At 45.4% G+C, this 15250-nt stretch overlaps 1 long non-coding RNA gene and 1 other non-coding gene across 4 annotated transcripts in view; one reads left to right on the top strand and one right to left on the bottom strand.

The window, feature by feature from the left end:
• Window positions 1–15250, bottom strand: part of LOC143443120 (uncharacterized) — a 35069-nt gene that overhangs the window by 8144 nt on the left and 11675 nt on the right. For 2 of the 3 annotated variants that reach the window (XR_013111867.1, XR_013111869.1), the window contains one exon: window positions 10637–13402. The exons of the other annotated variant lie outside the window; for it this stretch is intronic. This is a non-coding gene — a long non-coding RNA (uncharacterized LOC143443120). Of the gene's footprint in view, window positions 1–10636; window positions 13403–15250 lie in introns of those variants that run through there. 3 annotated transcript variants of the gene reach the window in all.
• On the top strand, window positions 12313–12417 carry LOC117713269 (U6 spliceosomal RNA). Its single transcript, XR_004607433.1, has one exon. It is a non-coding gene; the product is annotated as a U6 spliceosomal RNA (small nuclear RNA).

Genomic DNA, 15250 nt, shown 5'->3' with positions numbered 1-15250 from the left:
AACCCAGAGTGTTGTACATGTTAGGTGAGCATTTTGCCAGCTGAGGTTCTCGGCCTAATGTTCTCATTTTAGACATAAAGGGATTCCACACACACACAGCTTCAAATCATTTTCTGATTTTATTTCCACAAAGAGAGCAATATGGGAATTCTGACAGTTTGACCAAATGCTGATGCTCAACACTGTGGTGGTGACCTTATGTGTGGTTTGTAGCTCATGTCGAAGTTTGTGGGGAGTCTTTAAAGGGCAATGTACCAGACACACAATTCCCAGCTCTCCTGGAACAACTATTGAAAAAAAAAATGTTAAAAGCTGGGACTGGCAATATAAAGCAATAATTCCAGTACTTGAGAGGGTAAGGCAGGAGCTGGTGAATTTAAAATCAACCTGGGCCTCAGAGTGAGTTCTAAGCCAGTTTGTTTAAGATAGAATACCCAGATCCTGTCTCAAAAAACAACAACAACAAAAGAACATATTTAACAGAAAAAAAATTAACATTTAGGGCACTAATCTATCATTCTATTTCCTATTCCATTTGTGGAAAATAAAATTTTTAGCTGATGCTGGAGAGATGGTTTAGTGGTTAAGAGCACTGGCTACTCTTCTAGAGGTCCTGAGTTCAATTCCCAGCAATCACTTGGTGGCTCACAACCATCTGTAATGGGATCTGATGCCCTCTTCTGGTGTCTGAAGACAGCTATAGTGTGCTCATATACATCAAATAAAATAATTAATAATTTTAAAAAAGTTTTAGCTGAACATGGCAGCACATGCAATCCCAGCACTTGGAGGCTAAAACAAGAAGATTGCCAAAAGTTTGAGGCTAGCCTGAGCTACATAGTGAGTTTAAGCTATGTTCTGGGGATGGGGTATAGCTCAGTGGTAGAACACTTGAAGCTCTGTGTTCCATCGCCAATGCCACATGAATAAATGGATAAATTAACTAAATGATTTTTGGAAGCTGAGGTAAGCACTCAGTGATTGAGTTAGTTAAACAAACTAACAAATTCACCAACAAGTTATCAACATCCTTGAAGGACTGAGGCAGCACCATATGTACACGGAGACACAGAGAAGCAAGTTATACCTTCAAGGTCTACTGTAAATGAAGAAATACAAGGACAGGAGGGTGTGAAGTATTTCATTGCTTATTCAAAAAGAGAAAAGGGCTAAATACACACACTGTGTGCTTGCTGAACAGTTCTAAAGGAGCACACGTGTCACCTCTCTGGTCACAGTTACTTACTTCTAGAAGCCTAGAGGACTGCAGAGGAAGGAAGATACTTTTTTACAGGGCAACATCATATATATATATATATATATATATATATATATATATATATATATATTTGAACTTCACCGTGTGCATGCATTATATGTTCAAATACAATCTTTAAAAAAAAAATCCCTCTGATCACACCTGCAATTCTAGGACTAACCAGGCTGAGGCAGGAGGATGGAGGGTTTGAGACCAGTCTGGGATATAGAATGTCACTTTGTATTTTGAAAAGAAAGTAAGAGAAAATCCTTATGGGGGTGGTGAAATGGCTCAGTGGTTAGTAGCATTTGTGGTTCTTGTAGGAAACCCAGGTTCCATTCCCAACATGTCTACATGGAGGCTCACAACTGTTGTAACTTTAATTACAAGGGTTCAATAGGGCACCAGCCATTCCCCACAATGCACAGACATGCATAAGATCAAAACACTCATATATATATATATATATATGTATATATATACATATATATATACGAAATAAATACATAAAAATAGTCTCAAGAAAGTAACTTTTTCATATACTTTTTTATTCTTTTTTAATGGAGCAGATACAGTGTTTTCCTTTGTTGTTTTTGTTTCTGTGTTTTAAGACAGGGTCTCAATTATGTCATCCTAGCTGGCAAGCCTGAAATTCACTATGTAGACCAGGTTAGCCTCAATCTTACAGAGATTTATCTGCCTCTGACTTTCAAGTGCTGGGATTAAAAGAGTGTGCCACCATTTTTTAAAAATGTATTTATAATGTAGATTGATTAAGAAGAAGTGAAGGACTGAAGAGCTGGCTCATTATTTAAGAGTACCCACTGCTCTTCCAGAAGACCCAGGTTTGATTCCCAGTACCCACATGACAGCTCACAACTGTCTGCAATTCCAGATCCAGGGGATTAGGCACCCTTTTCTGACTTCCTAGTGCAGAGTCAAACCTGTGGTGCACCTATATACATGTAGGCATAGCACTCACACACATAAATTAAGAATAAAGAAGAAGGGGCAGCCGAAGAAAAAGACCCAAGCACCTGCCAAGGGCACCACTACAACAGATGAACGTGTGATGGGGAGATGGGAAAGACAGTGAAGCCGAAGGGTTTGTATCCTGTGGAGAAAGGTGGACCTGGAGACTCGACAGTGGTGAGGAACAGGCAGATATAAGGCCATGATGATGCCTGGGCTGCAGTCAGGGGCCATGTTTGTGTCCATGGTCCTACTGCAATTAGGAGTCTGGGTCAATGTCTATGGCTAGAGTTACTACCAAAAGCCAAGCAGATGTCTGTGCTCTGGATGACTGACAGAAACCATGTGGCTATCTGAGGGCTGTGGCGCCTTAGGAGACATGTTCATTAGAGTGGCCTATGCTGCCACCTGAAGCCATGGTGACATCTGGGCCCATGCTGCTAACAGGGGCTATATCTGGGTTGGTGACACTATGGTAGCTAGGGTCTTTGTTGGTATCACATGTAGTAGCATAGTTTCCCTGCAAGTTTGGAGGTGCTAAGGTAGGAGGAGTAAGGGTAGGAAGAGGAGGAGTAAGGAGAGAAAGAGGAGGAGCAAGAGGGGGAGAGAGGACCAGAGAGAAGGGAGAGAGAGGACTGGGGGGTGGGGGGTGGGGGGAAGAGGACCAGAGAGAGGGGAACATGGCAACGGACATGTGCGTGTCTCTAGCAATTAAAGGTAGTTGATATATCTAGGTTGGGTATTGGGGTACATCTCTGATTGTGTGGGCATCTTGTTATTGAGCATTACCAAATATATAAAGCCTTTGGATAATCTAAGCATTAGAGTCTCATTTCTACCAGGTACCTCGTGGAGGGCAGAATGGTCTGGGCTCAGCCCAGCCTTGTGGAGAGAGTGGGGTAGATTGGCAGAACCGTCTCTCACATTGGTGTCTCGTGGGTGGCAGGGCCAGTGTGAGTGAGCTGCCTGAGCCGAGTGGAGGCAGCGTATTCTCAGGCCTAGGCTAGTTGGGAAGATGGCAGCTGCTTAAGAACAAGCAAGACTGGGAGCCGCCATTTTAAATATCTCCCTCAACAGGCACAGGCCAGTGTTACCATCAAAGGCCATGCAGATGTCCCTGGTCTGGATTGCTACCTGAGGGACTGTACTGAGCTGTCCCTGTCCCTTGCCAGCTACCACACTTGGGAGAGCTGGCCTTGCCCTCATCTGGACAGCACAGTAGAGCTGACCCTAATGATGGGGGAGCAGGTGAGCTGACCCCAAGGGCATGAGCTGAGGAAGCCCTTTGCCATGGAGTGGCATGAGTGAGGAAGAGATGCCCTCCCTGCCCTCATTCCTCGACGCCTATAGCAGGTGAGAGAGCTGACCCTGAGGTCCTGACAACAGGAGAGATGTCCTATCCCTCACCAGGAGAGGAGGCCAAGCACTTCATCTGGGCAGTACAATAGAACTGATCCTGGTGGTGAAGATGCAGGTGAGCCAGCCCGAGAACATGAGAGCATGAGAGCTGGCCCTGCCTCTTGCGGGCGCAGCATTGGATGAACTAGCGGGACAGTGCTGGAGAACTAGCCCTGGTGGTGTGGGCTCCGAGCAGCTAGTGGGCTGACCATCTCAGCTACCTCCTTGGCCCAGATCAGAATCTTTGGTTGGCACATCCCAACATCTACCCCATCTATGATCTGCTGCTGGAAGGAACTGAAGAGCCAGTCTTGAAGATCCAAAGCTGCAGGATCTCCATGACCCAGGACAACAATGAGATGTCTGAGAAGAGTCCCAGTGAGGATCCAGTATTGATGGTGTAGCAGAAGCCAGAGGTCTTGAAACAGACCAATGACTCATTGCCATGAACACTGGACAAAAGGGTATGCTGAGTGACACACTGTGACACACTACGGCTTCCACGACAAGATGTTGTTTTGTTTCCTTACTCTATCTTCTTTTCTTTTCTTTTTGGGGGAATGTTGCAAGGGCAGAGGGCGGATATGAAGGGACAGAGAAATGAGTGGGATTGGGATGCGTGTTGTGAAAGTCACAAAGAATCAATAAAAATATTAAAAAAAAAAAAAAACCTCTGTCCATGCTTTGACCTGAGGTAAAACAATATTAGTAAAGTGACAAAGTGAACAGAACAACAACCAGAAAGAGGAGGGGGAGGAGGAGTGAGGAAGGAAGAGGGGGAGGAGGAGGAAGAGGAAGAGGGAAGGAGGAGGAAAAAGGAAGGGGGAGGAGGATAAGAGTGGGAGGAGGAGGGAAGGGAAGGAAGGGGAGGAGGGGGAGGAGAAGGGGAAGGAGGAAAGAAGGGTCAGGGGTTAAGAGCCCATTGTTTGCAGAAGACCTGGGTTTGATTCCCACTACTTATTTGGTTGCTCAGAGTTGTTTGTAACTACAGCTCCAGGGGATCTGAGTCCCTATTTCAACTGCCACAGGTACCAGCCATGCACCTAGTATACAAACATACAAACAGGCAAATACTAATACACATAAAATAAAATAATTTTAAATCATATATACGTATATACATATATATATGTGTGTATATATATATACATATATATATGTATATATATGCCTTTAATCCCATAATATAGGAGGCAGATCTCTGAGTTCAAAGTCAGTTCAAAGTCAGCCTGGTCTACATAGCAAGTTCCAGGACAGAGAAACCAGGAGGAGGATGGAGAAGCAGAGAGGTCCATGTGCTATGTCTTATATCTTCACTTGCTATAAATTGGGCAGATACTTTTTGTTTCCGGTGAAGTATGAGAAAATGGAACATCAGAAAAAAACTAATCAGGCTTAGTGAACAAATGGCCAAGATCAGGTGGAAACAGCCTGCAGCTGGTACGAATGGGTGGGGCCGCGTGCTAGAGGATTCCAACCTTAGCCTTGTCTTGTGACTTTTTTTTTCACACGGCTTGGTCATTGATTAATAAACAGGGGAGCTATCTAAACCTATCTCAAGGCCATTACAAGTGGAAACTCTAGAGTCCGGTGGCCTGGCTGTGACTCTGGTTAGGCTACCTGACGTCACTAGGACTCAGGTTACATACACGTAAAACCAGTGGGATAGACCAGATAGAGAGGCACATGTCTGTAATCCTAGCTCCGGGGAAAAGGAGCATTGTCTAGAGACCGACATGGCTGTACAGAAAGACTGTTGAAAAAAAAACAAACAAACAAAAGGAAAAAAAGGAAGAAAGGAAAGGAAAAAGAAAAAGAAGAAATGGATTACTGGTATAGATTGTAGACTATCATATTCAGCAAAAGATAAACCTGAAGTTTTGTTCTCTTTCTTTCTTTCTCTCTTTCTCTCTTTCTCTCTTTCTCTCTCTCTCTCTCTCTTTCTTTCTTTCTTTCTTTCTTTCTTTCTTTCTTTCTTTCTTACTTTCTTTCTTTCTTTCCTCCAGTGAGGGGCATTGAACCCCAAACCTTGCTCATGCCACATGGCCCCAGCCTCACCTCCTTGCTTTTAAGTATTCCACGGTATCCTATGCATTATATCCAATAGGTACACAATAAATATTTGTTGAGCTAGCTTTGACTATTTACTCTAGACCCAAACACACTGTTTGAGGTGTTGGAAAACATTCTCCCAATATTCTCTGTCATTGCAGTAGGCTTTTAGCCCCACCCCTGCCTCTCTCTAATAAAATATACATAATAAAAATGACTTGGTAGTGCTGGCGGGGTTGCTCAGCAGTGAAGAGCACTTGCTGCTCTTTCTGAGGACCCAGGTTCAGTTCCCCCAGGTGGTGATTCATGACTATTTGTAACTCTAGTTTTAGGACGTCTGATGTCCAACTCTTTGTTTTCTTGTTTGTTTTGTTTTGTTTTTGAGACAGGGTTATGTTTCTCTGTCTCTAGCTACTTCGAAAAGTATAGGATTTTCCCCCCAACTCACCTTTCCTCTCTCACTGTGCCTGCAATCATTTTTGCTTTAGCATGTATAGACATCCACATGATATTTGTGTATCTAGGGCCTTGTGGAATGCCAGACAAGAGCTCCACCACTAGGCTATGTTCCTGTCTCAGTGAGGGTTTCTATTGCTGTGATGAAACTTCATGAACTAAAAGCAAGTTGTGGAGGAAAGGGTTCATTTGGCTTACATTTCCACACACTATCTCAGGAAGTCAGGACAGGAACTCAAACAGGGCAGGATCTTGGAGGCAGGTGCTAGTGTACCCTCCGTGGGGTGCTGCTTACTGACTTGTTCCTTGTGGTTTGCTCAGCCTGCTTTCTAATAGGACCCAGAATCACCAGCCCAGGGGATGACGCCACCCATTGTGTCATCATCATGGGTTGAGCCATCCCCCATCAGTCACTAATTTAAAAAATGCCTTTACAGGCTTGACCCTAAATGGTCTCATAGAGGCATTTTCTTCGTGGTCAGAATCTATCCTCAAGTAAATGAAAGTTGGTGTAATCAGTGGGGGAGGGCTCCTCAGCCAGTCAGTGATACCTCAGTGGACCAAACCTCCCAGGCTGTCTGGACTACTTGCTTGACTCAGGATTCCCACATCCTTGTTTTGTTTTTAGACAGGGTCCTGTGTAGCCCAGGCTGGCTTCAAACTCAACTCCATTTCTTTCACCATGTGTGGATCTGGGGGGATGATCTCAGGTCATTGAACTTTGCAGTGGGTGTCTTTACTGAGTCATAGCACATCTCACACTGGCCTCCTGGTGTTTTTTTTTTTTTTTTTCTAATTAAAAAAAAATAAAAGGTACTCGGAGGTCAAAGAACAACTTCTGGGAGTCAGTTTTCTCCTACCACATGGAGTCTGCTGATGAGACTCACATTGTTAGTGCCTTTCCTTACAGGGACATCTTGCTGCTCACAGCGTCCTAAAGAAACCACCCTGCTCCCTCTGCACTGACACTCGATAGCAAATAAACAAGGTCAGTTCCTAAAAGGCCAAGCATGGTGAAGGCCGAGCGTGGTGAAGGCCGAGCGTGGTGTACACATTCCAATTCCAGCACTCAGCACTCAGCACTCGGGAGGCAGAGGCATGAAGATCGTCTCTGTGAGTTCCAGGCCAGCCAGGGCTATGTAGAATATATCTCAAAAACAAATGAACTAAACAGGGGTTGGAGCAGGAGGCTTTGTCAGCCTTGATGACTCAGAAAGATAGTATACCACTTTTTTTTTTTTTCCTTTGACCACAACCTTGGTCGCACTGGTGGGTAAGTCAGAACATTGTTTGAGTTGCTGAAGTAAAACTTGCCAGCTGCTAATCTCTGGTAGTTTTCTCATGGGCCTGGCCAGATGGCACTTTCGGTGATAAAATTGTTCAAAGAGATTTCTATATTTTCTCTCTACTGTTTCTCAGATATGTACATTTCTGCTCATGAACAGCTTTTTTTTTTTTTTTTTTTCCTAGAAACATTCTATGATGAAAGCCGTCAGAGTAGCCTGGAATCTGTATAGACCCTGTTTAAACAGAAGTCAAAATTTTACACAGCAATGCTTACTTATATTTTGTGAGCAGGGAGGTGAGAAAGGGTGTCACTACATAGCCCAGGCTGGCCTAGAACTCACTACGTAGACCAGGCTAGTCTCAAACTTGGAGCCAGTCTTCCCTATAACTCATACACCTCTCTAATTCCAGTGGTTTTATATTGAAATGGGGGGCAGAGTTCAAGACTAGCCTCAGGTATCTACCAAGTTTGAGGCTAGCCTTAGCTATGTGGTGGTGGTTGTAGTGGTGGTAGTGGAGGTGGTGGTGGTGGTGGTGATGTGGTGGTGGTGGTGGTAGTGGAGGTGGTGGTGGTGGTGTTGGTGATAGTGATGGTGGTGATGATGATGGTGGTGGTGGTGGTGGTGGTAGTGGAGGTGGTGGTAGTGGTGGTGATGGTGGTGGTGGTGGTGGTGATGATGATGGTGGTGGTGGTGGTGGTGGTGGTGGTGGTGGTGATGATGGTGGTGGTGGTGATGATGGTGGTGGTGATGATGATGGTGGTGGTGGTGGTGGTGGTGGTGGTGGTGATGATGGTGGTGGTGGTGATATGGTGGTGGTGGTGGTGGTGGTGGTAGTGGTGATGTGGTGGTGGTGGTGGTGGTGGTGGTGGTGGTGATGGTGGTGGTGGTGATGATGGTGGTGGTGGTGGTGGTGGTGGTAGTGGAGGTGGTGGTGGTGATGATGGTGGTGGTGGTGATGATGATGGTGGTGGTGGTGGTGATGGTGGTGGTGGTGATGTGGTGGTGGTGGTGGTGGTGGTGGTAGTGGTGATGTGGTGGTGGTGGTGGTGGTGGTGGTGGTGGTGGTGGTGAATATGTACCAAGTTGGATTAACTTGGACCTCTAATCTTCCTGGTGAACCTTCAAGTTGATGAGCTTCAATGTCCCCATCTGTAAGGGAGGAATTGCCATATGTAATTCATGCTGTTGGCAATGAGTCTACAGACAGTATGGTAAGAGCTCAGGTCAGTGCCTGGCACAAAGGCACTCTGGGAAGTCCAGTGCAGTTAGCCCACATCTGGTTCAGGTCCAATGGGATGAATGCAAGGATTACATTTTCGTTTTTGTTTTTCTTATATATCCCAGGCTAGCCTCCAACTAAATTTCCGGTCCTCCTGCCTCTCCTTCTAGAATGCTAAGATTGCAGGCATGGGGCACCATTTCTGGCTTAAGGAGTGCTGGGGACTGAACTCAGGACAAGCACTTTATTAGGTGGCACCTCCAGCTTTTTTTGTTCGTTGTTTTGTTTGTTTGCTTGTTTGAAACAGGGTCTCACTAATCATTTTTAATAGCAGCAAGTCACATAAGGTGACCCTTGAAACCTCCCAGTCCTAAGACTGAGACCTCCTTAGAAATCACTGCTTTCAAGACTGGAACCTTCTTCCTATGTTTTTGTTTGGGTCTTAAGACAGCAATAAGAGGCTTTCTCGGGACATAGCTAAGCCTTCCTGCTTCAGACTTCAGAATGGAAAACAGGGTAGCACTGCCAATCGCTCTGCCTCTCATGGTGTCTTTCTGGTCCTGTCCAAGTGTAGATGTGTGACCCATCCTTAGCCTGCCCTTTCTCCTCACCCGCACCCCACCCCCAACTCCTTTTCTTCCTCTTCTCCTTTTGGAGATTTTCCAAAAGGTAAGCCTCTATAAACGCTCTTCTTGTGTGCCTGTGTGATTCTAGGGCAGGATCCCAAGGCCCTAAGCAAGCAGGGCAGGCCGTCCACCACTGAACTGAATCCTGCCCTAAACTTGGTTGACAGACCCTCTTCCTTCACAGTTGTAGCACCCACCTTTCAATATACTCAGGGGTAGAGAACTTACAAATTCGAAGGGAGAAAATATATGTTCTGGCTTCAAACTTAATAGAAACCTGGATAGAGGCGGGATTTGAACTCTGAACAGATTTGCCTATGAACAGATTTGTCCTCTGTTTCATTCCTTCCTTGCTGGGAGGCCTGAGACAGATTATTTAGCCTCCCTGAACCTCTATGTCTTCATTTGTAGGATGACTACAAGGCTCAAAAGGTTGATATGTGGGACAGATGGGTGCCACCTGCTTGTCCCATGACAGCACCTTAATGCCAACCCTCCCTTTCCTATGCAGCACTTGTCATGCTTGTTCCCTTCCCCCACTTCTTTTCTTTTAGCCCTTCCTGGTTGTTTCTTCATGTCTACCACCAGCATGGTTGAACTCTGGTCACTTTCCTCTGCCAGTTCCCCATTTCCTATGCTTCGGGTTGTTTGCTCATGTCCATTTCTGCCCAGCAGGGAAGGCCCACTTTCCTTCTCCTGGCTCTCTAGAAGCGTGGGTTCTGTTTGTTTGTTTGAAGTCTCACGTTGCAGGGATGGGCCTGCGCCATCCATCCCCTCTGCTTGGAAGTCTGTAGAGGGCATCAGGTCTTCCTTGGTAGTAAACGTTTAAAACCACCCCACAGCAGACTTCAGACGGTCAACTGAACCAGTGTGTGAACCCCAACCCTGGCGGCTGCTCACCGACTGCTTTGGATTCCTCTACAGGATTGCATCCCCTTGGGGCTGTTTACTCAGCCCTCAGCTGACACCAGGGCTGGGTTTTACCATCATCCAGAGATAAAAACCTAAAATACAGCAGCTCCCTTAAGGACTAATGGCTTCTTTAAATGCCTAAGTCTTATCTACAGCCATTTTATAATGTGGGCCTGTGGATTTGGACTGGCCCTCAGGTTTAGCTTCTCTCACACCCTTGCTATTCACTCCCTAGATTCCTGGGCTCGGTAGCTTGGAGACTAGCCCAAGAAAGAATGGGTGGGGCCCTGTCCTCTAAGATCATAGTGGCATGCCCTGTGGGCAGAGCTGGAGAGCTCTCCTAACCTCTTCTCCAGGCTTGAGAAGAATTCCCCTGGCCCAGGACTGTGGGTCAGGAACAGGGCTTCTGCCTCCTTTCTTGAGAGCATAAGGATTCTGCGGGAAACCAGTGACGTCAGGGGAGTCCTTTATTCATTCATCAAATATTTATTGGGCTTTTACTCTGTATAAAGCATCCTGTTGAGGCTTTGGTTTACAAAGATGAGTAAGTCATAGTTTCTAGTGAGAGCAAAGTCAAATAACGCCCACATGCAATTGCAACCAGAAGTCTATGTGAAGCCCAGGACCTTAGTGGAGGGAGGTCCTTATGCCACAGATGGTGGAACTGGGTGGTTGGGACATGACATCACAGGAAAGGTAATGTCTTCAGAACCTTCCAGAAGGAGACACTCAGCGCTGGAGGCAAATAGTATAAGGGCCAGGCTGGGGAGAAAAGAGCTGTTGATTCAGATCCCCAGAAGCAGAACTGAGAACAAATATTTGAGTGCAGTGGCTCATTTGGTGACGGTCCTGGGAAGCACCATCACATCCAGCTTGGATTGTGATTTGATTTTCTTGAGCCCAGTCTGTGTTAAAGGGAGATGGCTAAGAGACAGGTCCACATCCAAAGCTCCACTGTACTCAGAGGTTCTCACTGTGGCCTGGAAGTGCAGGGCAGGGAGGATGTGCTGACGTGTTTGTAGCTCCTGTCCCTTAGCTGTGTCCAAAGCTGGACACAGAGGACACTTCCTTCCCTTCCTATAGCCCAGCAAGCCCTCGGTGCAACTCTGCCTAACTGCCAGCCTCCTGCAAGGCCTTGTACTGTAGCTTTGGCATCATCAGAGGTGCCTGGACTTTCCCTTTGGCCTTGGCCAACTTAGCAGTCTAGGCCTCTCTCTTCGTAGACGGACCATGGTTTCTCTGATTGCCAATGAGCATAAGAAACTTATCCCGGTCATTCAACAACAGGACATCTTTCTGAAGCGGTTGTGTGGCCTTTCCAGAAAATCCCCATGGAAAAAGGAAATATCCCAGTGGTAAACAAGGGAAAACAGAAACATCCCAAGGGCCCAATTCATTTCTAGAACGGAGCTACACACCCAATGGTTCTGGACACAGACCTCAAGGTCAAGGGGCTCTAGTAACTGGATTTGACTGTCACAGAGTCCATGAAGGTTGCCTGGGGAGGTCATTCACTCCACTGTTATTGTAGAGACAACCAAACTTAACTCATCGAATAGCTATACTATTCAAATGTCTCCAGGTAAAATGTTTCTCTTGGAAATAACAAACTAGCCGGCAGTGGTGGCACACGCCTTTAATCCCACCACTTGGGAGGCAGAGGCAGGCAGATTTCTGAGTTCGAGGCCAGCCTGGTCTACAGAGTGAGTTCCAGGACAGCCAGGGCTACTCAGAGAAACCCTGTCTCGAAAAAAAAAAAAAAAAGAAAGAAAGAAAGAAAGAAAGAAAGAAAGAAAGAAAGAAAGAAAGAAAGAAAGAAAAGAAAAGAAAAGAAAGAAAAGGAAATAACAGATTATATATCCCGGAAAATTGTTTCACAACTGAGAAACAGAATCAGAGTCAAACACTAGACCCTCTGTTGATAAACTTTCCTCTGTCATTCATCAAGCATTCCTTTGGTGCTTATCCCAAGGACCATTGCTTGGAGCTGGAGAGAAACCACTTTAATAAGTGGATGTCTGTTCCCCAGGAAGGGCTTTAATCCAGCTGTGCAGAAATACTGCCATTCAGTTAACTAGAACCCATTGTCACCAATGACACAATAAAGGCATATTCAAATGAATCTTCAGCATCTGATTGGGCAGCACATGTACTAGAATTGGAACCATACTGAGAAGATTGACATAGACCCTACACAAGAATGGCATGCAAATGTGTAAAATGCTCAAATCCATCTTGAAGGCCTAGGGCATTCCTCCCCCCCCCCAAAAAAAAAACAATTAAATAAATAAATAATAAAAGGAATACGGCATGAGGGCTGGGGTTGTAGCTCAGTGTAAAATGCCTTTTTACACACCCGGCACCCTGGGTTTAATCTCTAGCATCTCCATCAATAAGCATAAGCTGCTACTTAGACTGCAAATGCTCCTTCTGCTCCTGTCCTCTTACTACACTGGGTTTCTATATGCCACATTATGACATCATGTGAATCCCTGGGTTTTATTGTAAAAACAGAAAACCCTTGTGACTCCCAGCAGTGTCAGACTGTTACTCCAAAGAGTTCTAAGGAGAAGACTGAGGCTCTTTTCCCTTTCTGCTCCTGCAACCTTGGAAACACAGACACCAGGCTGAAGTCAAATGGAACCAACTACCTTAAGGAAAAAAACAAAGAAGAATACAGAAAAAGAATCTATTTATTCAAGTGTGTTGTAAACACAAGCTTGCAATATTAGCATTTTTTTTTTTTTTGAGAGGCAGTCAAATGAACCACTGGCTTGTGGATGCTTGTCACTGCTGGAGTAACTAGTTATGTTTATATAGCAAGATCTGAGGGGAAAGTGACCCTCAGGATACGCAGTAAGTGAGGATAAATTTCACTAATGTGGCCAGGCGGTAGAGGCACATGACTTTGATCCCAGCACTCACAGGCAGAGACAGGTGGATCTTTGAGTTCCAGGGCAGCCTGGTCTACACAGTGAATTCCAGGACAGCCAGGGCTACACAGAGAAGCACTATATCTTAAAAGCAAGCAAACAAACAAAAACCTTCCATCAATGCTCCAAAGTTGTTCTTTCAAGAATCCGATTTTGGTGCTGGGCATCATAGATCACCTGTGATCACAGGACAGTGGGAAGCTGAGGCAAGAGGACTGCCTTCAGTTCTAGCCAGCTTAGCTGTATAGAAAGTTCTAGACCAGCCTGTACTACAACAGAGCGAGACCCTGGGGGACAAAACAAACAAACAAATTGGGGTTAGACTAGTTACAGTATCACATACTTGTAATACCAATACTCAAAAGACAGAGAAAGGAGATATTGCCTCAAGTTTGAGGTCTTAAAACACGACACAACACACACACACACACACACACACACACACACACACACACACACTGAAAGGAATTGGCCATATAACTCAGTAGAGTGAGCATAGCGGCCCACACCTATAATGCCAATACTCAGGAAGTAGAGCCAGGAGGACAAGGAGTTCAAGGTCATCCTCAGCTACATAGAGAGTTTGAGGCCAACCTGAGCTACATGAGACCCTATCCTAAGAGAGAGAGAGAGAGAGAGAGAGAGAGAGAGAGAGAGAGAGAGAGAGAGAGAGAGAGAGGACAGAGAGCAGTGGACTGGACTTGGGGACTGAGGGTATAACTTAGTGATAGAACACTTGCTTGGCATGACTGAGGCCCTGGATTTGATCTTCAGAATTTGAGAGTAGACTGAGGATGGAAAATTGGGTTTGAGCTGATGGTGACACATGCCTGAAATCCCAAGATCTCTCTATGTAGACTGAGCTCTCCTTGAACTAGTAATGTCAGCATCTCTGGATACTGTGTGTGTGTGTGTGTGTGTGTGTGTGTGTGTGTGTGTGTGTGTGTGTAGGTTTTTTTTTAAAGATTTATTTAATGTATATGAGCACACCATTGCTGTTTTCAGACACACCAAAAAGGGCATGGATCCTATTAGAGATGCTTGTAAGCTACCATGCAGTTGCTGACAGAGCAGTCAGAGCTCTTAACCACTGAGCCTTCTCTCCAGCCCTTGTTTTGTTTTTTTTGAGACAGGGTCTCACTCTGTAACCATGGCTGGCCTTGAATAATCTACATAGACCAGGCTGGGCTTGAACTCACAAAGATCTATAGGCTTCTGCCTCCAGAGCACTGGAGTTAAAGCCATTTGCCTACATTCCCAGTTACTTGGTGTATTTGACTATACTTGCTGGATGAAGTAGCAAAAGGATCCAGAAGCCCGGTTTCTTTATCACTTTTATCTTCCAAACCTTCACCAAATGGATCAGTTCCTCAGAAGCCATGAACTGGACTTTAACTGCAAGGGCTTCTGGGAAATGTAGTTTTGCTTTCCAGTCTCCCACTATGGAAAGACATGTGGGAGGGAAGTGAAATAGATCACTTATAATAGTTCTCACCTCTAGCATTTCTCTGGTGTTTACTTTTTATTTGTATGTGCATGTGTGGGGGGTGATTAAGTGCATGCATGTGCATCATGTGTGTGTGTTCAAGAACCTTTGGGAGTCAGAAGAGGCATGGATCCTCTGGAACTGGAGTTACAGGCAGTTGTGAGTTGCTGTATAGGTGTTGGGAACCAAACCTGGGTCTTATTTAAGAGCAGTAAGTGCTCTTAACTGCCATTCCTCCAGCCCTATTCCTCTTCTTTTTAAAAAATTATGTTTTTTCAGTGAATTGTGTGTGTCTCTGAACTCATGTACGTGTACCATAGTGTGCATAAGGGATGGAGGACAAGTTGGGGAAGTCCTTTTTTCCTCTTCCTTCCTATGGGTTCCATGGATCCAACCCAAGCTTGGAAGCATGTGCCTCTGCCTACTGAATTATCTTGTCTGTCCCCTCTACTATCTCTTGAGTTACTGCTGCTTTTATCCATCTCTTGCAAGACTCTGAGAGCAGAGCATCTGCCTGAACAAAACGGAAACTAACTGAGCTGCCTGGAAGAAGTCTAGAACAGAGTCACTTAGCCTGATATAGCTGTCTCCTTAGAGGTCTGCCAGAGTCTGACACATTCAGAGGCGGATGCTCACAGCTAACCACTGA

The sequence above is a fragment of the Arvicanthis niloticus genome, chromosome 7, assembly GCF_011762505.2.
Source record: "Arvicanthis niloticus isolate mArvNil1 chromosome 7, mArvNil1.pat.X, whole genome shotgun sequence".
Classification (NCBI taxonomy): Eukaryota; Metazoa; Chordata; class Mammalia; order Rodentia; family Muridae; genus Arvicanthis; species Arvicanthis niloticus.
This window is presented reverse-complemented; position numbering and strand designations above follow the sequence as displayed.